Raw genomic sequence first — 27,126 nt, 5'->3', positions numbered from 1 at the left:
CGTTCAAAGTTGTTACAAGTCAATTTACATATTTAGGTGTAACAATTACTAAAAACTTCAAGAATTTATTCAAAGAAAACTTAAACCCCTTATTGAATTATGTGAAAAAGACGCTTTCTAAATGGTCCCCTCTTTCTTTATCCCTAATTGGCCGAATTAATTCGATTAAAATGAAGATTCTTCCTAAATTTTTATATCTTTTTCAGGCCTTACCTATTTTTATTCCTAAGACGTACTTTGATTCTTTAGATTCAATTTTAACCTCTTATGTTTGGAATAATAAACAAGCTCCTTTAAGTAAAGTTTACTTACAAAGAAATAAAGAGATGGGTGGACTAGCCCTACCCAATTTTAGGCTGCCAATATAAGGAATATTACTTTCTGGTGCTATTATATTTATCGTAAAGATTGCCTATCATGGGTCTCCTTAGAAGTTAATTCTGTAAAAAAATTCCTCTATTGTCTCTCTTCTTAGAGCATACTCTTCTTTTTCAGCAAATAAAACAACAGATAACATAATTGTTAAAACAAACTTTAAGGATCTGGTCTCAATATAGAAAATTTTTTGCTTTAGCGAATTTTTCATTATAATCTCCCATTCTCCTTAATTATTTTTTTATCCCTTCCATGACTGATAAAGTCTTTCAAGATTGGGATGAATTAGGTATTAAGTGTTTTTGGGACCTGTTTATCTCAGTACCTCTTGCTTCTTTTGACCAATTGTCAAATAAATTTGCACTCCCAAAATCACATTTTTACTGATACCTTCAAACTCATTACGTTTTAATATAGTTATTAGTAAGGATAAAAATCTGACCCTGCGGGAAGGTTCTAAATTGGAGGAAGGAAAATTACAAAAAGATAAGACAGGAGCTAAGGGTTATTGATTAGGAGCAGCTGCTGTCAAACAAGTCCATGACTAGTGTTTGGGAGTTGTTTACAGACCAGCTAATCAGAGTTCAGCATTGGTATGTTCTGTAAGGAGTGACACCAAGGATGAGAAGGTGAGAAATCTTGGATGATCAGAAAGGTCCTAAATTTAATCATGAATAAAAAGGAAATATATATATATAGTTTAGGGAACTAAAATCAGACTGGGCTCTTGTGGGAAAACAAAGATAGAAGAAGAGTGCTTAATCAGGCAATTAGGAGTGCCAAATGAGGTCATGAAATGTCCTTAACAAACAGGCTCAAAGCATTTTTTATTTTTATTGAGCAAGAGAGTATAACTGAGGAGACAAGAGATTCTGAAAATGCTGGAAATCTTGAGTAACACACAATGCTGGAGAATTCAAGAAATCAGGGAGCACCTATGGATGGAAATAAGCAGTCGACATTTCAGGCCGAGATTCTCCATCAGCACTGGAAATAAAAGAGGAAGAAGCCAGAATAAGAATGTGAGAAGAAGGGGAAAGAATTCCTCAAATATTTTGTGCGTTGTTGCTCGTAACTAAGGTAGAACCCCTCAGGGATAAAGGAGAGAATTCACGTCTGGAGTCAGAATAAATGGCTGAGATACTAAATGACTTTCTTGTGTCAGTATTGACTATTGCAGGGCTTTCTGAAAAACATTAAGGTGGGTAAAGGCTTTAATGTCAATTTTAAAGTGAATTTCATCAACTGGTGAGGTCCCAGAGGACTGTAGAGTAGCAAATGATGTGCCTTTCACTGTTCAAGGAGGGAAATGAGGACAATCCAGTTAAGTATAGGCCAGTAAACCTCACATTAGTAGTAGGGAAACTATTGGAGAGGACCCAGAGGGATAGGGTTTATGCACATCTGGAAAGACATGGCTGCTTTAGGGACGGATGATCAGCATGGCTTAATGCAGGCAGGTCATGCCTTATAATCTTGATAGAGTTCTTTGAGATGTAAAAGATGTTTAATGAAGGTGCAGTAGTGAAATCACAAACAAGATAAAATCTGCAGATGATGGAAATCAAAGTAACACACAAAATGCTTGAGAAACACAGCAAGTCAGGCACCATCTATGGAAAAGAGTGAACAACCAATGTTTCGAGTTGAAACCCTGCATCAAGTCAGTGGATGTTATTTATATTGAAGTTAAGAATGCATTCGACAAATTCCCTCATGGTAAATAAATTCGTAAGATAAAGATGCATGGTACCCGGGCAGAGCTAGCATGCACATAGAAGACAAATATTAGGGGTGGCTGTTACTCTGGCTGAAGGTCTGTAACCAGTAGTGTTTCTCAAGGATTGATGCTAAGACCTGTTGTTGTTTGCGATATAGAACGATAGAACACTACAGCACAGAACAGGCCCTTCAGCCCTTCATGTTGTGCCAACACATATAATCTTTAAAAGAAAAAGTACTAAACCCACACTACCCCATAATCCTCCATTTTCCTTTCATCCATGTGCCTGTCCAAAAGACTCTTAAATATCCCTAATGTTTTAGCCTCTACTACCATCCCTAGAAAGTCATTCCAGGCACTCACAACCCTCTGTGTAAAAAACTTACCCCTGATGTCTCCCCTAAACTTCCCTCCCTTAATTTTGTACATAAATGTATGTATCAATGATTTGGTTGAAAATATAGATGGGTGGATTAGCCTGTCTGTGGATGACACCATGATTGGAGGAGTTGTTGACAGTATAAAAGACAGTTAAAGATTTAGCAAAGAAGCGACAGATGGAACTTTATCCAAGAAAGTAGAGGCCCTGACCAAATACAACCTCGGACCATGAGGGGCAAGAGAATAAATTGTGGAAGCTTTTATTGAGATAATTACTACATCGTTCTCACTTTCACACCAACACGTGTTGTGCTGATCTATAATCACCATTTAATTAATTGCAATGGATGTAGACTGTAATTGGTAATTAAATACTGGACATGTATAAAGTGTTAAAGTTCATCAGTAGCAGAAGAAAGCTACTGGACTATAATTTATGCACTCATGTCTGGTGTATTCTTCACTCTCCCATTACAATCAAGCCAGAATATCAACTCAGCTTTAACAAGGAGAGCAGAAGGCATTTCAGAACAGCATAAATACAGTTTTAAGATGAAATGACCATAGAGAAACTGCAACACAGGACAGTAAATATGCTAAACTGCAAAAATTTATGTATTAAGCAGTTCTAGGTGATTCCATAACCAAGAAATCAGATCAAAGATCTGCAATCTTGCCACAGTTACACATAAATGATAGTAGAAAAGTTTGCAGAAAAAAGTGCTGGTTGCAAGAACATCCCTATTCCTCAACAATGACAAAACTCAGCATGAATGCTAAAGTGATTTGCAACCATATTTAGCCTCAAGTACCAAGCAGATAATCTACAGAATTACATCAACAGAGAAGCTACCTTTATCCAGATCAATACAAACCACATCAGGAAATGACTGATAGCACTGTATACAATCATACAACTGGACAACATCTGGTTATGAGTACCTGCACTCCAAACCAGTGAGCAACATAGGCATCTACTTTAAGATATGGAAAATAGGCTCAGTATGTCTTAATGTGACAGCAGCATGGCAATGGAGGGTATTGTTGACAGCACCTTTAAAATGGTACCAGTAACCAGTTCACAAATACTCTATTTCAGAATCTGAGTTCTGTTAAGACTATTTGGAGATCATAACTGCCTTGGTCCAAACATGATAACAAAAACTAGTTGAATAAAGTGATATCCTTAACCAGTAGGATCAAAGATTTCAAATGAAACTGAGTCCAGTAGGCAGCAGGGAAAATCATTTCCCTGCATGGAGCCATACCTGGCAGAAGGCAAGTTGGTTATGGCTACCGGAGGATATTCATCATAACTGCAGGTAATCGGCGCAGGAATTATTTGTGTGGCAGTATTCTAGGGTCATCCATTTTTAACTCCTTTTTCAATAATGTTCCTTCTATCATAAATGCTGGGTGTGAGGATACTTGGCAACGACTACACAATGTTAAATTCTAATTACAAATCCACAACAAATGAAGCAGTCAATGCCTGCATGCCATTTGTGCCACACAAGTCCCAGGCTTTGTCATCTCCCAAAAGAAAGGTGTAGAACAGCTAATCTTCAACATTCAATGGAATTACTATTTCATCAAAATCATGGTGGTCATTACTGACCTCAAACTAAAAAGAACCAGTCATATAAATACAATAGGTGCATGGTAAGTTTAGAGCAGAGTATTCTGCCGTGAATGACTCACTCCTGAAATCACAAAGCCTTACCACTATCAAAATAGCATGGGTCAGAAGTATGATGGAACACGGTCCATTTTCACCTAATATACTTAAGAAACCTGGAATTTCCCACAGAAATTTCTTCAGACAATAAACCATGTGAATAAATACCGATCTTGACGCTGATGCCTACATCCCCAAGAATAAATGAAGTGCAATACTGAAGACATGCAAATAATTTTTCAATGCAAGTTAATTCATCTGACTTACCTTGAATATTTTAAATAGAGTATGAGTGCTTCAATTAACTCTTAAAGAATTCTAAATTATTGGAGATGAGCAGAAAGGAATGTTTGCACTTATTTTACATCTTTCTTGACCCTTCACAGCTCCCACTGTATCTTACAGCCAAGATATTAAGGCAGCATAGTGTTATCAATACTCTAATATATAAAACTACTGTTGATGCAACTACATACATATTAAGAAATGTAGATCGCAAATGGCATTGCATAAAATAACACACATTTTCCCAAGCGTAATGAATATTTTAAAGGGATCACTGATTTAGGAAAATCAAATAAGTAGTATTTTCATAACATACAATTCTGGAAATAGTGGCATTTTCAGGTTCAAATTATATTATGTGCCCATTTTTCTGAAAATTATAAAGTTGCAAAGAAATGTAGTGTATTTTATTTTTGGTAAGACATTCAGAAACATTGCAAGGTGATGTAGAAAACACACACAAAATGCTGGAGGATCTCAGCAGGCCAGGCAGCAACTATAGAAAATAAGTACAGTTGATGTTTCGGGCAAAACCCAAAACGTCGACTATACTTTTCTTCCATAGATGCTGCCTGGCCTGATGAGTTCCTCCAGTATTTTGAGGATGTTGCTAGGAGTTTCAGCATCTCTTGTTTGAGAGATGATGTAGAAATGCAGTCGTACATGACTGTGGGAATTATTTTGATGTTGAGACTTATGGTCTGGAGTCACTGGGAAGTTATGTGAAAGCAGTGTCATTAAAGGGCTACTGGAAGAGAAATCAGGAATATATAATGAAGAAGAGGGTGGAGCTTAGGAGGGTTAATGATGCCTAACAGCGACTCCTTTGCTTGCATCTTCAAAAATAGCTCTATTTCCATCTTTAATATTTCTATTTTTCCCTTTCAGGTTTCTTTTGAAGACCCTGATCTGGAGTTACACACTGACTTCAGTTCTTTGCGGGAAAGGGACCTGCTCTCAGGGTTCCATAAAAGGCCATTGTTTAGCATGCCAAAGCTCGGCCCAAGAGTCAGGCTCTGATTTAGAAGCCTAGGATCTCAGGGCTCTGGAGACAGGTGGATCGAGGGTCGGTGTGATGACAGGAGATCCATGTGTCGTCAGGGGAGTCTGGATATCTGCTGTGTGCCTGGAGAACCGGGATCTTAGCGATCTTCAGGTGGTACAGAGCTAGAAAAAAGTGACGTAATGGAATTTTAACATCGTAAACCAGAGATGTTTGTTATGTCTCCCAGCTCACTGTGAAAATGGAGTCACCTCTTTCTCCCTCATTAGGGAGAGAGAGAGAAAACCTGTGGTATGTCGAATACCAGGTGAAACATGAAGTCTCTAGGGTAACTGCAAGTCTGTGTCTTTGCTATTGTTTTACACATGCTTGAGTGCTTGGTGGCGGTGCTGATGCCTTTTTTGCTGGTGGGGGGAGGGGAATTGTTACTCACTGTCACTTACGCACAGCGAGAGAAGCTTTGGGATGGGGAGGCACTTTAGGGTTCTAACATTTAACTGGCATTCATTCTTCAGGGCACTCCTCTGGTTTGGTGGATGGTTTCAAAGAAAAAGCATTTCAGGATGCATATTGTATACATTTCTCGGATATTAAATTGCACTTTTGAACCTTTGAAGAAATATACAGCAGCCAATACAAACAACAGTACTGGATTATTTTATTATGTGACTAAAATGTATACAAAATAATACTTACTGCATCAAATGTATCTTCTAGCAATGCTATATTCTCTTTAATGCTATTCCACCTTATATTCAACGTTGTCATCACATAATCTGTAAGAGAATTGTTAGATTATATTTTAAATATTTTCCCATTTTTAATTATATTATGTTCTCAAATCACATTGTTTTACTTCGTTTATTCATGTTCGATTAGTGGGTGCAGAGATTTCTAAATTTAAAAAAGTCATCAGATTCACAACTTTACAGCAAAGTGTGAACATCTTTGCCATACCAAATGCAAAAGTTCAAAGAGATCCATCACAACCTAATCAAGGACAACCAGTGATGTGCAATAAATGAGCTTTGCTAGCAAATCCCACTTTGAGGAAAAAAAACTGTTGACACAATTAATATAAACCCTCTTGCATAAAACTACAGAAAGATAGAATTAAAATTCTGTAGCAAATCTATGAATTGACCTGCAGATAATCTATGAATCTAACTGCTAATAATTTTAATGCAGTTCTTTAATGATTCTCTAGATAGACCACATCATATTGCTAACATTGCAAGAAGATGAGAAACATTGCTTTCTCAAACAAGAGAATCAAAACATACAACATAATTATTGGAAGAACTTTCCAGGTGGTTTTAGAATATTAAAGGGGTCAGATTCCTGGTGAAATAATTGCATCATTACAGCTCAGATAATGAAGCTGTTATTAACCAGCCCAATATAAACACAAAACAGTATATTGCAATAATAAAAAAAACTATAAATTACAAATAAGTATATATGAAAAAATGAAATTAAGTGAGTAGTGCAAAAAGAGAGGGGAAAGTATTGAGGTAGTGTTCATGGATATATTGTCCATTCAGAAATCTGATGGCAGAGAAGATGAAACTATTCCTGAACTGTTGAGCCTGTCTTTAGCTTCAGTACCTCCTCCTTGATGGTAGCAATGAAAAGAGGGCATGCCATGGGTGATATGGCTCTTTAATGATGAATGCCACCTTCATGAAACATCGCTTTTCAAAAGTATCCTTGATTCTGGGAGGGCTAGTGCTCACGATGGAGCTGGCTAAGTTTACAACTTTCTGCAGCTTTTCCAATCCTGTGTAGTGGCCCCTCCATACCAGACAGTGATGCAACCAGTTAGAAAGCTCTCCATGGCATATCAGTAAAAAACATGAGCATCTTTGGTGACATACAAAGTCTCTTCAAACTTGTAATAAAATATAGCCATTGCTATGCTTCATTTGTAATTGCATCAATATGTTGGGCCCAGGATAGATCTGCAGAGATGTTGACATCCAGGAATTTGAACTTGCTCACCCTTTCCAATGCTGATCCCTCAAAAATGGGTGGGATGTGTTCCCTTGACTTACCCTTCCTGAAGTCCACAATTAATTCCTTGGTCTTATTGACGTTGACTGCAAGGTTATTGCTACAACACCACTTAACCAACTAATCTATCTTGCTTCTCTACACCTCTTTGTCACCATCCGAAATTCTGCCAGCAATAGTTGTGTTGTCAGAAAATTTATAGATGGTGTTTGAGCTGTGCCTAGCCACACAGTCGTATGTGTAGACAGAGTAGAACAGTGAGCTAAGCACACATCCTTGCGATGCACCAGTGTCAAATGTCAGCGAGGACGCAATGTTAAATCCTATCTGCACAGACTGTGGTCTCCCAGTGAGAAAGGCAAAGATTCAGTTGTAGTGAGATGTCCAGAGGCCTAGGTTTTGGAGTTTCTTAATTAGGTTGAGGACATGATTGAGTTTTCCCTTTACTGTGCCTATTGTTTTGTTTATTAATTATTGTACTGTCTTGTACTGTTTTGTTCAATTTATGTAGTCCCGTGTAGGTCTGTAGTCTAATGTAGTTTTGTGTTGTTTCATGTAGCACCATGGTCCTGGAAGAACATTGCTTCATTTTTACTATGTACTGTACCAGCAGTTATGGTTGAAATGACAATAAAAGCAACTTGACTTGACTTGAGTTTAACAGAAGTTATTTGAAATGTAGATACCTTAAGTCACATTTCTAAATACTCAATATAAAACTACTGGAAAATAATTTTTATTAAGACCAAAACCTTGCTCTAAGAAAGAACTGGAATTCGATTGTAAACAAGGTGGGACCTGACTGGATGAGGTCTAACCAATCAGGAGGCACAGAATACAGGGGTATAAATACCACTGGGACTAGATATGCCCAGGCATCATCCCTGATGAAGATGGCAGTGTTTGCCATTGAAACATCGGTTAAAATCGATACCTGTACCTGGCTGGAAGTCCATGAAGAATTTATTTGTACTCAATCTGCTAGTTCTGTCTTAGTTTTCTAAAGTAGAACTACAGAACAAAGACCTTTATGATTCCTTGAACAAAGTTATATCAGTATTTTAATGTGCACAAAGCCAAACTTTTGCTGTAGCAATTCAAGTGCTCTTGTTTATTTGGCAATGTCAATTGAAGTCGAGACAAGCAACTCTTACAGTGAAAAGGTGCCATATGTTAGTTATACTGCATGCTCTCTTTAAAAACATGTTTTAATTCAAAGTTAATCAACACATTAGTGCTCAGCTAGACTCAATTAAGCATTAGTAACCTGTACATGTTAACTTATTATAGAGAAATTACAGCACAGGAATGAGCCACTTCGGTCTAACTTAATGTCATGTTAAAATTTTAAAAATTCTAAAACACCACAGGTATGATTGCAGCGTCATCTTTTCTTACATGCATTAAATTCAGCAGTACAAGCTAGCCAAATTAACTTTCATCTAGGGATTGTGGGAATTTTATTACGCTGACATTCTTGAAACTATAGTCTTGTATAACTCAGATCTCAGGATGGCACACAAGCATGATTAGCTGAGGTGCTACCGCTATCTCAATGACTCAGATTCAATTCTGGACTCCAGTGCTGTCTCCATGGAGTTTGCATGTTCATCCTATGACCAGGTGTGTTTCCTTTTGCCTGCTACACTTTCCTCCCAACATCCTGAAGTTGTTCAGACAGTCAGGGTAATTTGTATATTGTCCCTAGTGTGTAGAATAGATCGAAGGAAAGTATTGCAGGGAGAAAGAGATGGGATCTGGTGGGAATGTGGTCAGAATAGGTTAGAGGAGCTTAAGAGTAAATCAGGGTACTTGATCATTCAAAAAGTGCATTGCCTGTCCCTCATCAATCCTCTAGGCCATCTCTCCAAAAAAAAGCTCTCAATTAAATTTGTGAAACATAACTTCCCATGCACAAAGCAATGCCAATCATGACTAATCAGTCTGTCTTTCTAAATGTGAATGAGTTTTGCCTTACTGAATTCTTCCTTAATTTTCTCACTACTTTCTAGAGATGCATAAAACCATGAGGGGCAATAAAAAGACTGATTGTGCAGTCTTTAACACCCCCCCCCCCCCAGCCAAGGAAGAATCAAAACCTGGAGGCATTAGTTTAAGGTGAGAGGGGAAGGATCTGAAAGGGATCAGATTCACACAGGGTAATGTGTATTTAGGGGAAAAAAACTGCCAGAGGACATGGTTGATGTAGGTATAACAATAACAATGTTTAAGAGGTAGTTGGACAAGAACACAGATATGAAAAGTTTAGATGGGCATCTTGGTCAGCATGGATAAGTTGGGCCGAATAGCCTGTTTCCATGCTATATTACTCTAAGACTTTATGACCACTGATGCAAGGCTCACCTACTTATCATTATCTGGTGTATTCTTGTTATCATTTTTAAATAAAGGTACCATGTTAGCTATCTCCCAAGTCAGCCCCTCTCTTGCCTGTGGCAAATAAAATTACAAAACCCAATGCCAGAACCCAGTCTCCTCCTCCCTTGCTTACAAAACATGCTAGGGTACACTAGGTTATGGTCCAGGAATTTATCGTTCATGCACCACATGACCATCAATATCACCTGATTTGTAATTTCAATATTTTTTCAGGACATCAGTCCTTTCTTCCTTGAATTCCTAGTTCTATGACCTTCTCCCTGGTAAAAAGATTGATAAGTAATATTTATTTTAGACTAATGCACATCCCTTAGCTTTACACATAGATGGCCACAGAATTCCTTAAGGGGACCTATTCTCTCCATATTGCACCTATCTCTCTTAATATACCTAAAGATTTTTTTTTCCAAGATTCTCTTTACTTTATCTGCCAAGGATAACTTATATCTCTTTTTACCCTCCTGGTTCTTTAAGTGTATTCCAAAATCCCTTATACTCAAGGGATTTGCTTGATCCCAGCTGCCGATATCTGACACATGCCTCCTCCTTTTACTTGACCAGATTCTCACCATCCCTCATCAGCCTAATTCTGGCAGTTTTGCCCTTCACTCTAATTGGAACATGTTGGCATTGTGCTCTCCCTTGTTATACTTTGTAACTCCAGAAAATACTTGAAAGAAAATTACAGAGGCCCAGATGTTTGTCAACTTAAGTTATTTTCTTTAGTGAGGCGCACGTACAGTGGCATGCAAAAGTTTGGGCACCCCTGGTCAAAATCTCTGTTACTGTGAATAAATAGCTAAGCGAGTAAAAGATGACCTGACTTCCAAAAGGCATAAAGTTCAAGTTGACACATTTAATATTTTAAGCAAGATTGCTTTTTATTTCCATCTTTTACAGTTTCAAAGTAACAAAAATGGAAAAGGGCCTGATGCAAATGTTTGGGCACCCTGCATGGTCAGTACTTAGTAACACCCCCTTTGGCAAGTGTCACAGTTTGTAATGCTTTCTGTAGCCAGCTAAGAGTCATTCAATTCTTGTTTGGGGGATTTTAGTCCATTCTTCCTTGCAAAAGGATTCTAGTTTGTGAAATTCTTGGGCTGTCTTGCATGCACTGCTCTTTTGAGATATGTTTAGGTTGGGGGACTCTGAGGGCCATGGCAAAACCTTCAGCTTGCACCTCTTGAAGTAGTCTGTTGTGAATTTTGAGGTATGTTTAGGATCATTATTCTGTTGTAGAAGCCATCCTCTTTTCATCTTCAGCTTTTTTACAGACAGTGTGATGTTTGCTTCCAGAATTTGTTGGTATTTAATTGAATTAATTCTTTGCTCTACCAGCGAAATGTTCCACATGCCACTGGCTGCAACACAAGCCCAAAGCATGAAAAATCCAGCCCTGTGCTTAACAGTTGCAGGGGTGTTCTTTTCATGAAATTCTGCACCCCTTTTTCTCCAAACATACCTTTGCTCATTGCGGCCAAAAAGCTCTATTTTAACTTTATCACTCCACAGGACTTGTTTTCAAAATGCATCAGTCTTGTTTAGATACTCCTTTGCAAACTTCTGATGCTGAATTTTGTGGTGAGGATGCAGGAAAGGGTTTCTTCTGATGACTCTTCCATGAAGATCATATTTGTGCAGGTGTCACTACACAGTAGAACAGTGCACCCCCACTCCAGAGTCTGCTAAATCTTCCTGAACGTCTTTTGCAATCAAACGGGGATTTTGATTTGCCTTTCTAGCAATCCTACGAGCAATTCTCTCAAAAAGTTTTCTTGGTCTTCCAAACCTCAACCCTAACCCTCAGACCTCCACCGTTCCTGTTAAATGCCATTTCTTAATTACATTATGAACTGAGGAAACGGCTGCCTGAAAACACTTTGCTATCTTCTTATAGCCTTCTCCTGCTTTGTGGGCATCATTTATTTTAATTTTCAGAGTGCTAGGCAGCTGCTTAGAGGAGCCCATGACTGCTGATTGTTGGAACCAAGGTTTGATGAGTCAGGGCATTTTTTTAAGCTTTGAAATTTGCATCACCTGGCCTTTCCTAACGATGACTTTGAGCAAGCCATAGCCCTAATAAGATAAGTAAGCCCTAAGACCTAGGTAAAAGTTATCTGAGAGCTCGAATCTCTTGGAGTGCCCAAACTTTTCCATGGTGCTCCTTTCTTTTTTTCACTCCAAAATCGTACAAAACAAAAATAATACACTGATCAATGCTTCAAGATCTCAGCCTCAATACCTTCCTTGATTTCATCATTTGCGGACCAGTGACAGTTCGGATTGGCAGCAACATCTCTTCCAGAATCACCATCAGCATAGGTGCACCACAAGGCTGCATGCTTAGCACTCTGCTCTACTTGCTTTCTACTTATCAATTGGGAGGCTAAGCACAGCTCCAATGGCATTTTCAAGTATTAATTCAGATTTCAATTTTTTAAAATTCCAAATGTTCTAATTCCCATTCACATTCTGACATGTTAGCCCATGGCCTCCTCTTGTACCACAATGAGGACACCCTCAGGATGGAGGAGCAACACCTTATACTCCAGACCTTATATTTGGGTAGCTTCCAACATAATGGCATAAATATTGATTTCTCCTTCCAGGGGGAAAAAAATCCCTCTCCCTCACCCCAGCCTCTTAACCTCTTCTCACCTGCCTATCTCCTCCCCCCGATGCCCCTCCTCCTTCCCTTTTTCCTATGGTCCACTCTCTACTCCTACCAGATTCCTTCGTTTCCAGCCCTTTACCTTTCGCATCCACCTGGCTTTATCTATCACCTTGTAGCTATTCTCCTTCCCCTCGCCCACATTTTTATTCTGGTGTTTTCCCCCTTCTTTTCCAATCCTGGAGAGTCTCAGCCCAGAATGTTGACTCTTTGATCCTTTTGTGTGTGATCCTTTAAATGAGCAGATTTAAATTTGCTGATGACACCACTGTCTTTGGCTGAATATAAGGTGGAGACAACTCAGCATGTAAGAGGGAGATTGAAATTATGCTGAAAGGTGCCACAATGACCTCTCATTCAATGTCAGCAAGAGCAAAGAGCTGGTTATTGTGTTCAGCTGGAGGAAACCAAAGGTTCATGAGTCAGTCCTCCTTGCAGATCAGAAGTGGAGAGGATCAGCAACTTTAAATTCCTTGGTGTTATCATTTCAGAGGATCTGCCCTAGGTCCAGCACATAAATGCCAACACAAAATAAAGCGCAGAAGTGCCTCTATTGTTTTTAGACTTTGCAAAGATTCTCAACTTCATTGACTAACTTCTACAAATGTGTAATGGAGATTACATTGACTAGCTGCATCATGGCCTGGTATGGAAACACAAATACCCAAGAATGGAAAATCCTACAAAAGGTAGTGAATGCAGTCTAGTCCATCATGAGTAAAGCCTTCCTCATCATTGAGCACATTAACATGGAGCACTATCGCAGGAAAACAGCATCCATCATCATGCTCTCTTCTCACTGCTGTGATCAGGATGGAGGGATAGAAGCCTCAGGTCCCTCAAATATCAGGCTGTTGAACCAGAGGGGATAATTTCACTCAACTTTACTCACCCCATCATTGAATTGTTCCCACAATCTATGGACTCACTTTCAAGGACTCTGTCTCATGTTCTCTATATTTATTGCTTATTTCTTTATTATTATTATTTCTTTTTTTTTGCTTTCTTGTTGGCTTTTACATGTTGGTTGTGGTTTTTCATTGATTCTATTGTGTTTCTTCTAATTACTATGAATGCCTGGAAGAAAATTAATCTTAAGAGTTTTATATGGTGACATACAAGTACTTTGATAATAAATTTACTTTTAACTTTGATGTCCATGTTGGGCAATTTCCAACCCCAAATGTCACAAGTAACTGCATGGTGTTGAATTCTTGCACTTCTGAACATATTACATAATTCTGACATTTATTTAATCAGCAGTAAGTCCAAGCATACAACTACCAAAATCATAGCTGTGTATATAACTTTACCCCTCAACATTTTACTGACACGCACATAAAGTTTACGCACAATATCTGTATCTCAAAGTTTTTGTTTGATTCAACAAGAAATTATGAAACCTACTCAATGCACACTACTAACATGAACTGATAATGAGCTACAGCTCAGCTAAAAATATTTGTGTAGGAAAGTACACAAGATTTCTTTAATTGCAGCTTGGTTATTCTAAAATAAAACTGTTGATAAAATTTGTGATTCTACTTGTGATCACTGGCAAAGCACAACTAAAGTGCAACATACTGGACCCGTCCGAAGTTCCTCCTAATCGCATGTTGAACTATAGCATTGGCCAACACAGTTCTTGTTTTCTACCCTTCCTATCAGAAAGCAAACTTGCTGTGGAAAGTAAACTGAACCAAAATACTAAAAGTACTTCCAATGTGTTCAAGGCTCAGGGATGATAATATTTCAACTCAAATATGAATCTTGTGACAGACAGTTTCAAAAAGTGGTGATGACATTATAATTTAAAGTTTTCAGATGTTCTACAGTGGTACTAGAAAGTTTGTTAAACCTGTAGAACATTCTCTATTTCTGCATAAACATGACCTAAAATGTGATCAGATCTTCATGCAAGACCTAAAACTAGATAAAGAGAACCCAATTAAATAACACAAAAAAAATTATACTTGTTCATTTATTTATTGAGAAAAATGATCCAATATTACATGTATTTGTTGGAAAAACAAATGCTTTCAGTAACTGGTGTGACCCCCTTGTACATCAATAACTTCAATCAAATGTTTCTGGTTACTGTTGATCAGTCCTGCACATTGGCTTGGAGGAATTTTAGGCCAATCCTCCTTACAAAACCTGCTTCAATTCTGATATGCTGGTGGGCTTCCTTACATGGACTGCTTGCTTCAGGTCTTTCCACAACATTTCTATACGATGATGGTCAGGACTTTGACTCAGCTGTTCGAAAACACAACCTTTTTTCTTTTTAAGCAATCCTACTGTTGATTAACTCTTGTCTTTTGGATCATTGTCTTGTTGCATTATCCACCTTATATTAAGCTTCAGGAGACAGACTGACTGCTACCCTGACATTCTCCTGTAAAACATTTTGATACAATTTTGAGTTCATTGTTCCTTCAACAATTGCAAGCTGTTCAGGCCCTGAGACAGCAAAGCGCCACCAAACCGTGATGCTCCTTCCACTCTGTTGGGATGAGGTTTTGGTGTGCAGTACTCTCTTTCCTCTAAGCACACCAATATACATTTCTGTCAAAAAGTTTAACATTTGTCTTATCTGTCCACAGAGCACTGTCCTAGAAGTATTGTAGAACATCCAGGGGGTCTTTGCAAACTTGAGATGTGCAGCAATGTAATTTTTGGAGAGCAGTGGTTTCCTCTGTGGTGTCCGTCCATCAGCACCATTCTTGTTCAGTGCTTTTCTCATAGTTGACACATGAACAGAGACTTTAGGAAGTTCTAGAGATTTCTGCAGGTCTTTTGCTGTTACCATCGGGTTCTTTTTCACTTCCTTCAGCATTGTACATTGTGCTCTTGGTGTGATCTTTGCAGGATGTCCACTCCTAGGGAGAGTAGCAACAGTACTGAGTTTCCTCCATTTGTAGACAATTTCTCTAACTGTGGACTGATGAATACTCAAGGTCTTTAGAAATAATTTTGTAGCCTTTTCTAGCTTCATGCACATCTGCAATTCTTCTTCTAAGGTCCTCTGAAAGTTGCTTTGATTGTGACATGGTGCACATAAAGAGATATTTCTTGAGAAGAGCAGGCTGTCAGTAACCTGACTTAGTGTGTCTCTTTCATAGGGCAGAGCACCTCTACAACCCAAACATCTAATCTCATATTATTGATTGGAACACCTGAACTCCAAATAGCTTTTGGAGAAGGCACTGAGGTTCACATACTTTTTCCAACAAATACATATTGGATTATTTTTCTCAATAAGTAAATAAATGAACAAGTGTTCAGATATGATAGACTTTCTGAACATCGGAAAGATGGCATTTACTCACTAAGTGCCGTCTTTCCTACACTGGGAACCCCTGCTTGTGCGATCCACGAGATACTCATCTCTTACACTACCACTACCTCAAAAGAAGTGCTGGATAAGAAGAGAGAAGGGTCAGAGTCCTGGTGAGGCTGATACGGCAAGCAAATTGGCCACCGCTCCCTAGCATACTCCTGGTTGACGTTCAGTCCCTAGACAACAAGCTTTGTGAACTGAGAGCCAGAATCTCCTATCAGTGGGAAACAAAGGAAGGCAAAGTCTTGTGCTTCGTGGAGACCTGGCTGACAAGAGGAGATACCAGATCATGCCATCTAGCCCTCTGGGTTCTACCTGTTCTTAACAGACAGGCCGAAAAACCTCTCTCAGAATAGGAGGAGGGGTATGCTTCATGGTCAACAATGCTTGGCGCAACCCATAGAATGTGTGTGCACTCAAATCCAATTTTATTCCTTAGACCTGGATTACCTGTGCTGCTGTGCAGACCCTACTGGCTGCCGAGAGAGTTTGGAGCTGTTATCATCACGATGGTGTATATTCCACCACAGGCTGATACTGACCTGGCTCTCAAGGAATTGTACAAGACTATCAACCTGCTGGAGACTGCACACCCAGAGGATGCCTTCATTGTCACCAGTGACTTTAAACTAGTGTTGCTGACAAAAGTCTCTGCAAAGTTTTGTCAGCACATCCAGGTGAGCACTTGTGGAGATAAGATAGTTGACCACTGTTACTCCCTTTTGCAACACTTACAAAGCTCTCCTTCTCCCAGTTTTTGTTAAATCAGATCACTTTTTGATGATGATTTTGCTGATGTACAGGCAGAAGCTGAAACAAGAGGCGGCCATAGTTAAAACCGTTCACTGTTGGTCCGACCAATTGGCCTCCATGTTGCAGGACTGCTTCGATGAAGTCAACTGGAATGTCTTCCATGATGAGGGTGTCTCCAAGTTCACTGATCGAGTCACATGCTTCATCCAGAAGTGCACTGACGATGTTGTCCTGCAGAAGCTGGTCAAAGTCTTCCCGAACCAGAAACCTGCATCAATAGTTCTGTGTGAGAAGCACTTAAGACATCGAGCTTACGTTGCCAGTGATCAGCTAGAGCTCAAGAAAAGCGGCTACGATCTGCGCAAAGCTATCAAGGCTGCGAAACAACAAAACAGCGACAAGATTGAGTCAAGATTCACAATGAATAGCACACGTGATTTGTGGCGAGGGGTACACACCATTGCATATTTCAAAGCCAAATGTTGTGGTAGAGCAAACCACTTCAGACACATCTAATCTCAAAGCAGTGAAGGCTAAATCAAAACTTGCATAAAACATTTAGAAAATGTTCAATTCTTAAAACAGGTTAAAGATTTATCTTATACTTCTGTTACTCACATCCCCTACCTGAGAACGCAAGTTTATGTACACAGCTAATAACACATATCCATTTCATAAAATTCTGAAAACCATAAATCTTTACAATACATGTGGCAGGTATTTGATTGTATCTGCGCTAAGCTTTTGCTGGAAATATTCCGAAGTAATTTTTCTTTTCCCCCCACAGATCCATAACCTTACTGTTTATCAAATGTAAGACAAATAAAGAAGCATTCTGCTTCAGCTGTTACCTCATCAACAGAATTACTCAAACATGCTTACTTAAATCATTTTCTTCCAACTACTTTTCCTCACTTTTTAACCCTCCAAAAAATCTCCTGTTCTTTGTTAACATCTATCATTTAAAAGAACTAATTCTTCACTTTCACTGTTAGTTATCAAACTACTCTAGTTCACTTTCATCCAAACACAATAGTAACTTTAATTGCTTAAAGGAAGCCCTTTCTTTATTTGCCATCACTATATCTCATTTTCACTTTTGTTTAGTCCATAGTACATTACCTCAAATTTACTTTAAAAATGTATCTCTACTATGTCTACTCATTCTGCTAATCAAACCATGTAGCAGTGAACCTCTACAGTTTTTTTTAACCATCTAGGAAGGTGAACACAGAAGAAGTCATTAAATATCTCAGCACTGCTAGCAAGGATTTCCACATCTCTCCAGCACTATAATATTAAACCATACCCACCTTTCACATCAGTATTTAGTCCACAGTCACTAAGCCACATTTTTTTATAAACTAATATTTGACAGGAATGAATATTTGATCTATGAACTAATAATTTTAAGTGCTAAAGGGCTAATACAAATAAAGGTCTCATTTTTCATAGTTTCTACAAAATAAGCTAATCAATCTGAAAGACAATTCAGTTTCCAGGCCAAAAGGAAGTGCTAATTTCAAGATCAGAAATTGTTCTTTATAAAGTTATCTGATTTTTTCAGATTATAATTCAGCATTTATTTTATAAGACAACCCAATCTATTCACAGTTCTCACAGCTGGGAAAGGATTTCAGCAAATCCATTCTCTCAAGAAAGAAATAATAATAACCATTTTAAAAGTAATGAAGAGAGTATTACTTATGGAAACATCCATTTAAAAAAGCAAACAATATTTGTAAAGTTTCCATTTAAAAAGTTCACTCTGGTACTTGTTACGGTTGTCCTTACAGCTTTGATGGTACATTATAAAGATTATGATTGAGGAAATGGCTAACAAAATCTCATTATTTCAAATCATCACGAAGTATCATCAGTCAAAAATTTACTTTAAAACCATTAGAAGATATTAGAATAGCTGACTGAATGCTATGGCAACAGGTTTAATAAGCATCCTTGAGTACAGTGGATGATGAAAAGAAAATTTAGGGGCTTGAGCCTGGAGTGCTGAATATATGACAATGAATGATGAAACTTAGATACTTAAGTGATAGATGTAGGGAGCCATAAGCCCATGAAATGATTAAGACATGATAAACCTATATATCAGATGTAACACTGGCCAATTAGGTAAAAGGATTTGATGCAAATTAGATGTTTACAGCAAAGTTTTGTTTAAACTGCAATCTACAGATGATGAAGAATGCAAGTTTGCAAGTAGAGTGTAGAACAGTTGAATCCAGAGATAATAAATGTATGTCCCAGGAGCAGATCAGATGTAGAGTTGGGCAAGTACAGTAATAAGAAAATAAAATTTTGTTCAGTACCAGAGTGTATGGGATCATAACTTTATCTCATTGCTGCTTTTAATCAATTTCTTATAGCTTCTTATTTCCACATGTATATGTGTTCATTTTTTGATTAATATGCTAATATAGATTATTAACCACTGTTATTTAGCTGCACTTTATGAATTTTGGATGTGTATCGCAGCAAAAGCTGAATTATTTCCATTCATTTTTGTTTATATGGTGAACCATTTGAATTTCAGCTTGAAATAATGTAGACCTTTCAATACAATTCCCTTTGAAGTTTATTCTCTAAAAAATCAGGTTTAGTTTTAAAGAGCCTAAAGCCCAATCTTCATTTGCAGGGCAAAGACATAGAAGACCGCAGATGTTGGAATCAGGATCCAAAACTGAATACTGGAGGAACTCACTCAACAGCATCTGTGGAGGTAGGCAGACGGATGTTTGATGTTTTGGAATAGATTAGATCAAATCTTCTCGTTTAAACCATTAGCATTTACCATTATTAGCATTAATAATCATTACATTTATTTCTGAATACACAGTAAATGAACAAATCATGAAGATGCTGTCATACATACAGAACACTAGATTGTTCTTTCACAAGGTGCATTGTTTAGCAGCCTTCCCCATGTAATCTAGAGAACTGAGAGTTGATGAGAGCTATTCTCACTGTAAGTTGCCTTTGAAAGATTAATGAGGTATAAATGAAATTCCAGCCATTATAATTACAAAGTTATAACTTGTTTTTACTCAACCCTGAGGCCGGAAAATCTTTCAATGAATGTGAACTGCAGTTTCTTGTGGTGTATTTTAAATATATCATTTAAAAAAAGTTATATATTATAGGAACACATGAGTGTTGGAAATTGGGAGAGCACTTCACTGAACACCTGCGTACACTCCATCCGGCAGAAAAAGCGAATATCCCAGTGGCCACCTATTCTAATTCAACTTCCCATTCCGGCATATCAGTCCATGGCCTCCTCTACTGTTGAGGCCACACTCAGGTTGGAGCAGCGACACCTTATATTCTACCTGAGGGCATGAACATCAATTCCTCAAAATTCCAGTAGTCGCCCCCCCCCCTTTGTTATTCCCCATCCCCTTTTCCCTCTTTCACCTTCTCTCTTTGCCTGCCCGTCACCTCCTTCTGGTGCTCCTCCCCCTTTTTCTGTCTTTCATGGCCTTATCTTCTCCCATTAAATTCCCCTTTCTCCAGCCCTGTACCTCTTCAACCAATCAACTTCACAGCTCTTTAATTTACCCCTCCCCCAGTTTCACTTACCACCTTGTGTTTCTTCCTTCCCTACCCCTAACTTATAACTTTGACTCATCTTTTTTTCTCCAGTCCTGTTGAAGGGTCTCAAGCCGAAATGTCAACTATTTACTCTTTTCATTAGATGCTGCCTGGTCTGCTGGGCTCCTCCAGCATTTTGTGTGTGTTACTTGGATTTCCAGCATCTGCAGATTTTCTCTAGTTTGTGATGTATTATAGGAAGTTTGTTTTTTTTTAAGCTTTTACTGAAATTGTCAGTTTTTCCCATTTTGCATTGAAAAATGCTTAAATATTAGTTAAAATATGCAGTTTACTTACTAAATTGAAATCAATGAAGATTCTTACAGGTTTTGAGCCAGATAATATCCGGTCACTGGAACCTAGTAATCCTTTGAATTGACACTCAACAGCAACTGCAGAAGGAAATGGAGAAGAGTCTGAAAGTTGGTGAATAGCCTACTCTAATGCCTACACAAGACTCTGAATCCAAATCCAGCTTGATGGAAATTATATCACAGTCCTTAGAGAATTCTGGTCACATCTGGCTGTTACTCAAAGCTAAATATATTAAGCCATAAAAATTTTCAAGGATTGGGAAAGGGCAAGGGAAAATAAGATAAAAAGCATGTAACAGCAAGAAGAACATTACTAAGATTGAACAAGACTACATAAATGTAATTACAGGATTATACTGAACGCAAGTGCCTGTTAGCAATGACGTAAACATGAAGAAAAAAAGCAGTTCAACATATTGTTCTCATGCTGGCTTTAAAGAGTTGAATTTCTTATTCCACATCTCAACATAACCCTAATGTTATTTCTTCACTCTTAATACCTATCCAGCTTTTATTAAATTATTTATCTAATTAGCTGAACTAGATTTCAGGTCAAGTGCATAAGACCCCAACCACAAATTATAAGAAGAATTCTCATCGCCATCTTAAAACCTCAAGTTATGTGCATTCAACTATTGCAATTTTACTTCTGAAATGTTACCCCAGTCTATTTGTTAAGCTGATGGCTTAAAACATACATTAACTATCAAAACCTCTTCTATATTGATCTGAACAACTTAATGCGCTATTTTTCAGAGTTTTTAAATTTTTGATTTGTTTTTTATCTTTGCTTTTTTGTTCCCACATATTGCTTATCGTCTTTACAACTTTATACACTTTTCCTAAATTTTCCTTATTTTCCATTTTCTTTAACTATTATTTTACATTGTTCATTCTAACTTCTGTACAGTCCTTTCTGAAGTCCCAAATTATTCCTGTGTGGAAAACTTTTAAGCAAAATATGTACAAATAATTGAAACAATATTAATAACTAATCGCAGATGTAATTTCAGATGTTCCCATTTTAACATTTTGAAACAAAGTAATTATTTTACAACTGTGCAGTATTCCAAATAGTACTAATTTGTTTCAACTGAAATAGTAACAAAACTTTATTATAAAATTAACTGTGAAAGAGCACAAATTGCTCAGCAGAGTTAACATTAATGTTACAGACTGAAAACAGTGAGAACTACTAAATATCATATGATAGTCTACACCACTAACAGTGAAACAACCCTGGCTTGAACTGTTTGAAACTGTTTGAATTTGTAAAATTAAGTTAAAGGTATTCTGACATATGCCAAAAAAAAGGTACAGCAACTTTCTAAGAAATATGTCAAATTTCCCAGCAATATCATTTCAATAACTGAAATATTATTGGAATAAATCAAACTTCTCAAAACTTGGAATAAAAGCCAGCCTGTGCTAATTAAACATGAGAATCATGGCTGATTCAATGGAAATACATGCCTGCACTTGACAGATGCTCAAACTTAAGTGTTCACAGAACTTATATCTGCCAGAAGTAAACAAATTTCTGAACATCTTCCCACCATTTTATCACTGTTATTTAAGTAGATACATTATAGAACTTTCACCCACACATTTTCTCCAAATCCATTTCCAGTAAGCATCATCTCAGAATTTCAATTATTACATGCCCCTTTCCTCCATGAAACTATCTCTGGCATTCCTCTCCTCTCTACATTACACTAAGCTAATTGTATTACTAAAACAAAATATAAGGTTATGAGATAAATGGGTGAAATAATGAAATGCTTGTATAAATTTGATAGATTTTGACATTATGAGAATTATTCTAGAGAAAGGCTAAATAACACTTTTTTTATATTCATTCAAGGGATATTGTCTTCACAGGCTGAGCAACCATTTAGTTGCCTAATCCAGGTTGCTATTTTCCTATGCACCACCAAGTTCAGAAACAGTTATTATCCTTTGACCATCAGGCTCCTGAACTGGTGTGGATAGCTTTAATCACCACTATTCTGAACAGATTTTTTGACCTAGAGACTACTTATTACAATTCATTTCAATAGTCTTATTTCTTATTTGCATAGCTTGTCTTCCTTTGCTTATGGGCTGTTCATCAGTCTTTGACTTCTTATGTAGTTTTCCGTAAATTTTATTTTGTATTTTTCTTTTTCCTATAAATGCCTGCAAAAAATATATATCTCAATGTAGGATATAGTGTACATACATGTACTTTGATAATAAATTTACTTTGAGCTTTGAACTTTACTGCAGTTCTTGAGATGTGGGTAGAGCCACAATACTGTTAAGGAGCGAGTTTCAGGATTTTGATCCAGAAGGTAGAGCATCATTTCAATGCTTCATATTTATCTTTTTAAGGTTTAAATAAAACTTCAGATTTTTAAAGAAATCTGCATGACGATCTAGAGTGAAACAAATTGCAACATCTCTGGAAGAAACTAGTTTGATGAACTAAATAATTTAAGCTGTTCACATGTTAATACAGTCCTTTAAAATTCATATTCTTTGCTTAAAATTATTCACTCTGAAGACTGAAGCAGCAATCAAGGTGTTACAGTCAGCTGCTTCAATGTATTCTTTTTAGAATTAGAAAAATGGCTAGGGTTTCCATCTCTGGTCTCTAATAAATGTGTAATATAAATCTGGGCAGTTAGCTTGGCTCTGGTTACTCCACTGAAATGATAAACAGCCTGCTCAAATTTATCATCAATGTTCCTATCGGATAAATTTATGTCAAAAGCACAAATTCTTAAATTGCAAAGAATGTATTATTTACATATCACTTACATATATTCATCCAGTCAACCAAAAGATTATCCTTTTTGTTGACAGATAAATTCGAAGTCTGAACATAGAACAGTACCGGCCCTTTGGCCCTCAATTTTGAACTGAATGTTTTACCTACTCCAAGATCAATCTAACCCTTCCCTCCCACGTAGCTCTTGATTTTCTTCCATCCATGTGCCTACCTAAAAGTCTCTTAAAAGTCACTAATGTATCTGCCTCTATCACTCCTGGCATAGTAGTTCTTGCACTTAGCACTAAAAAAAAACCCTCTGATATCCCCTTAAAATAATTACCTCAAAAAGTAGCCATTACCTCCTCTGGGAAAAAGGCACTGACAAACCACTCTATCAATCCCTCTTTATCTTATGCACTCAAGTCATCTCTCATCCTCCTTCACTCCAAAGCTCTTCCTCAGAAGACATGCTCTCTAATCCAGGCAGCATCCTGGTAAATCTGCACCCTCTCAAAACTTGCTATATTGAGGTGACCAGAAATGAACAATACTCCAAGTAAGCAGAGTGGATTAAATAGTCTTAGGGCTGCAGCATTATTACATCACAGCTTTTGAACTCAATTCCTTGATTAACAAAGGCCAACAAACCATACACCTTGTGCGGCAACTTTAATGGATCTACGTACTTAGACCCCAAGATTCTCATTCCTCCAAATCGCTAAGAATCCTGTCATTAATCTTTTGACTGTTTTCAAGCTCAATCTTCAAAAGTATTTCATTTCAAACTTCTCTGGATTTAAATCCACCTACCACTTTTCTGGCCAGCTCTATACCCTATCAACGTGTGTTGTAACCTGCAGCAACCTTCTACAATATCCACACCACCACCAACCTTTGTGTCATCTGCAAAGTGAAAATGAGCCTCATAGACCAGGAAGCTGTTTATTGATTTCAGTTTGGCATCCAATATGAACAGCCCTCAAAAACTAGAGGGTAAACTGTCCTTGATGGGTCTCAACACCCATTTCTCTAACTGAATCTTGGACTTATTGACTGAAAAATCACAGTCAGTCTGTGCTGGCAGCTCCATCACACTCAGCACCAGCACCTTCCAGGGCTGTGTACTCTGCCCGCTGCTGAGGCACGACCGCACTGTTATATCAAGCTCAAAACAAATCACGTTCGCTGATGATACAACAAAGGATGGCCTCATCAACTATGATGACACAGCACACAGAGAGGAGTCTCAATGTGGACAAGATCAGAGATGATGGAGGACTTTAGGAAGCTGCAGGCTGACCACTACTCACTGTACGTTAATAGCCCCTCCATGAAGGAGGTTAGGAACACTAAATTTCTGGGAGTGCACATAATGGACACTCTTGTTTCCTAGTCATTATTTCCTGAGGAGATTGAGGTAAGCAAGAGTGTTACCTTGCTTACCATCTTAAGGTGGTTAAGCTCCACCTTAACCATCTCCTATTCTAACCAGTTTTTACAGGAGCGGGATTAAAATGTCCTGACCAGCTACATCACTGTCTGATACAGGAAATGAAAGACATCTGACCACCAAACCCTACAAAGGATTGTGAGGACAGCTGAAAAGATCATGAGATTCTCCCTTCTACCCATCTGAGATATTTATCAGCACTGTATACACAGGGCCCTTAGCGTTGTTAAGGATTCCTGATTGTGTAACTGGCTGGGCTTTGAAAACCTATACCAACCAACTGGCATAAGTGTTCAAGGTCAACTTCAATTTCCCATTGCTGCAGTCCGAGGTTCTACCTGCTTCAAAAGGGTGGCAACTATACCAGTGTCCAGGAGCAGGGTGAACTGCCTCAATGACTACCACCCAGTGGTACTCACATCTACTATGATGAAGTGTTTTGAGAGGTTGATCATAGCCAGAATCAACTTTGGCCGAAACAAAGACCTGACTGACTACAATTTGCCTATCACCACATTAGGTCTACAGAAAATACTATCTTACCTGCTCTCCACTCGGCCTTGGACAACCTGAAATATAGTATAGCAATACAGATGTCAGGCTGCTGTTTATCAATTAAAGCTGAGTGTTCAACACCATCATTCCCTCAATACTAATCAACCAGCACCAAAGCCTGTGCCTCTGTACCTCTTTCTGCAACTGTATCCTTGACTTCCTCACTGGAAGACCAGTCAGTGCAAATTGGAAGAAAACATTTCCTCCTTGCAGACAGTAAACACTGGAGCACCACAAGAGGGGGTGCTTAGCCCACTGCTCTACTCTCTCTGCACCCATTACTGTGTGGCTAAGCACAGCTCAAACACCATCTATAAATTTGCTGATGACACACTATTGTTGGCAGAATTTCAGTTGGTGATGAGGAGGGTGACAGAGCGAGATAGATAAGCTGATAAAGTGGTGTCAAAACAACTTTGCACTCAACATCAGTAAGACCAAGTAATTCATTGTGGACTTCAGGAAGGGGAAGTCAAAGAAGTACACATCTGCCCTCATTGACAAATCAGCAGTGGAAAGGTGAGCAGTTAAGTTCTCCGGTGTCAATATCTCTGAAAATCTATCCTGGGCCCAACATATTGATGCAACTACAAAGGCAGCACCACAATGGTTGTATTTCATTCGAGGTTTGAGGAGCCTTGGCATGTCACCAAAGATTCTAGCAAATTTCTACCGATGTACAGTGGAGAGCATTCTAACTGGTTGCACCACCATCTGGTATGAAGAGGCCATTGCACAGAATCAGAAAAAGCTACAAAAAGCTGCAAACTCAGCTAGCTCCATCATGGGCAGTAGCCTTCCCAGTAATGAGGGCATAGTCAAAAGGTGATCCCTCAAAAAGGTAGAATCCATCATGAAGGACCCCCATTTCTCATTGCTACTGTCGAGGGGGTACAGGAACCTGAACAGACATACTCAATGCTTTAGGAACAGTTTCTTCCCCTCTGCCATTAGATTTCTGAACAGTCTACAAACCCATGCACACTACCACTATTTTTACACACTTATTGCATGACTTTTTCAATTATATATTTGTCTCTTACTGTAATATAAAAATTTTTTATTATGTAATCCTGTTGTAAAACAACAGATTTCATGACATAGGCCAATGATTACTGATTCTGATTCTCATTCATCTGTCCCACAATCTCTTTGATTTCCTATCATCGGGCAGGAGGTACCGCAGCAGTAGGACAGGCCGTGAGACATCCCTGCCACCACCCACATCTCAACACTCATCAAGTGCCAGTAGCATTATACAATTTACTTCTTAAAAAGCAAACATGAGGAAATCTGCAGATGCTGGAAATTCAAGCAACACACACAAAATGCTGATGAAACACAGCAGGTCAGGCAGCATCTATAGGGAGAAGCATTGTTGACGTTTCGGGCCAAGACCCTTCGTCAGGACACGAGTGAGGTTGGAATAGGAACATGGTGTAATGAAGTCGAGATGGTTGATGTCCTGTCGGCAATTGGCAATAAAAAGATCCAGAGCAGGCAGAAGACCAGAGCAGGGTGTCCATGAAGAGCAGGAGGGTTCAAGACGGGAGAAGGGGTCATCGGTGAGGGTAGGAGAGTCCTTGCCAAACAAGTAAGCTTGGAGACGGAGCTGGCGGAAGAAGAGTTCAGCGTCATGGCATACATGAAACTCGCTGAGGTGTGGGTGAAGGGGGACAAGGTGAGTGAGGCCCTTACTGAGAGCAGAGAGCTCTGCCTCAGAAAGTTGAAGGTCGGAGGGAATGGTAAAGACCTGGCACGGATGAGAGATGGGATCAGAGGGGGGAGGGAGGCTGATGGTGTCGGTGGAGAGGG

General features: G+C 38.4%; 1 protein-coding gene across 4 annotated transcripts in view; it reads right to left on the bottom strand.

The window, feature by feature from the left end:
• The window catches only part of LOC132393219 (zinc finger and BTB domain-containing protein 20-like), a 351,170-nt gene that overhangs the window by 211,127 nt on the left and 112,917 nt on the right, over window positions 1-27,126 (bottom strand). For 3 of the 4 annotated variants that reach the window (XM_059968197.1, XM_059968199.1, XM_059968198.1), the window contains exon 2: window positions 6,142-6,221. The gene's annotated coding sequence lies outside the window, so the exon portion shown is untranslated. Of the gene's footprint in view, window positions 1-6,141; window positions 6,222-20,534; window positions 20,630-27,126 lie in introns of all 4 variants that reach the window. The other variant, XM_059968200.1, reaches the window with a different exon arrangement.

The sequence above is a fragment of the Hypanus sabinus genome, chromosome 4 (assembly GCF_030144855.1).
Source record: "Hypanus sabinus isolate sHypSab1 chromosome 4, sHypSab1.hap1, whole genome shotgun sequence".
Classification (NCBI taxonomy): Eukaryota; Metazoa; Chordata; class Chondrichthyes; order Myliobatiformes; family Dasyatidae; genus Hypanus; species Hypanus sabinus.
This window is presented reverse-complemented; position numbering and strand designations above follow the sequence as displayed.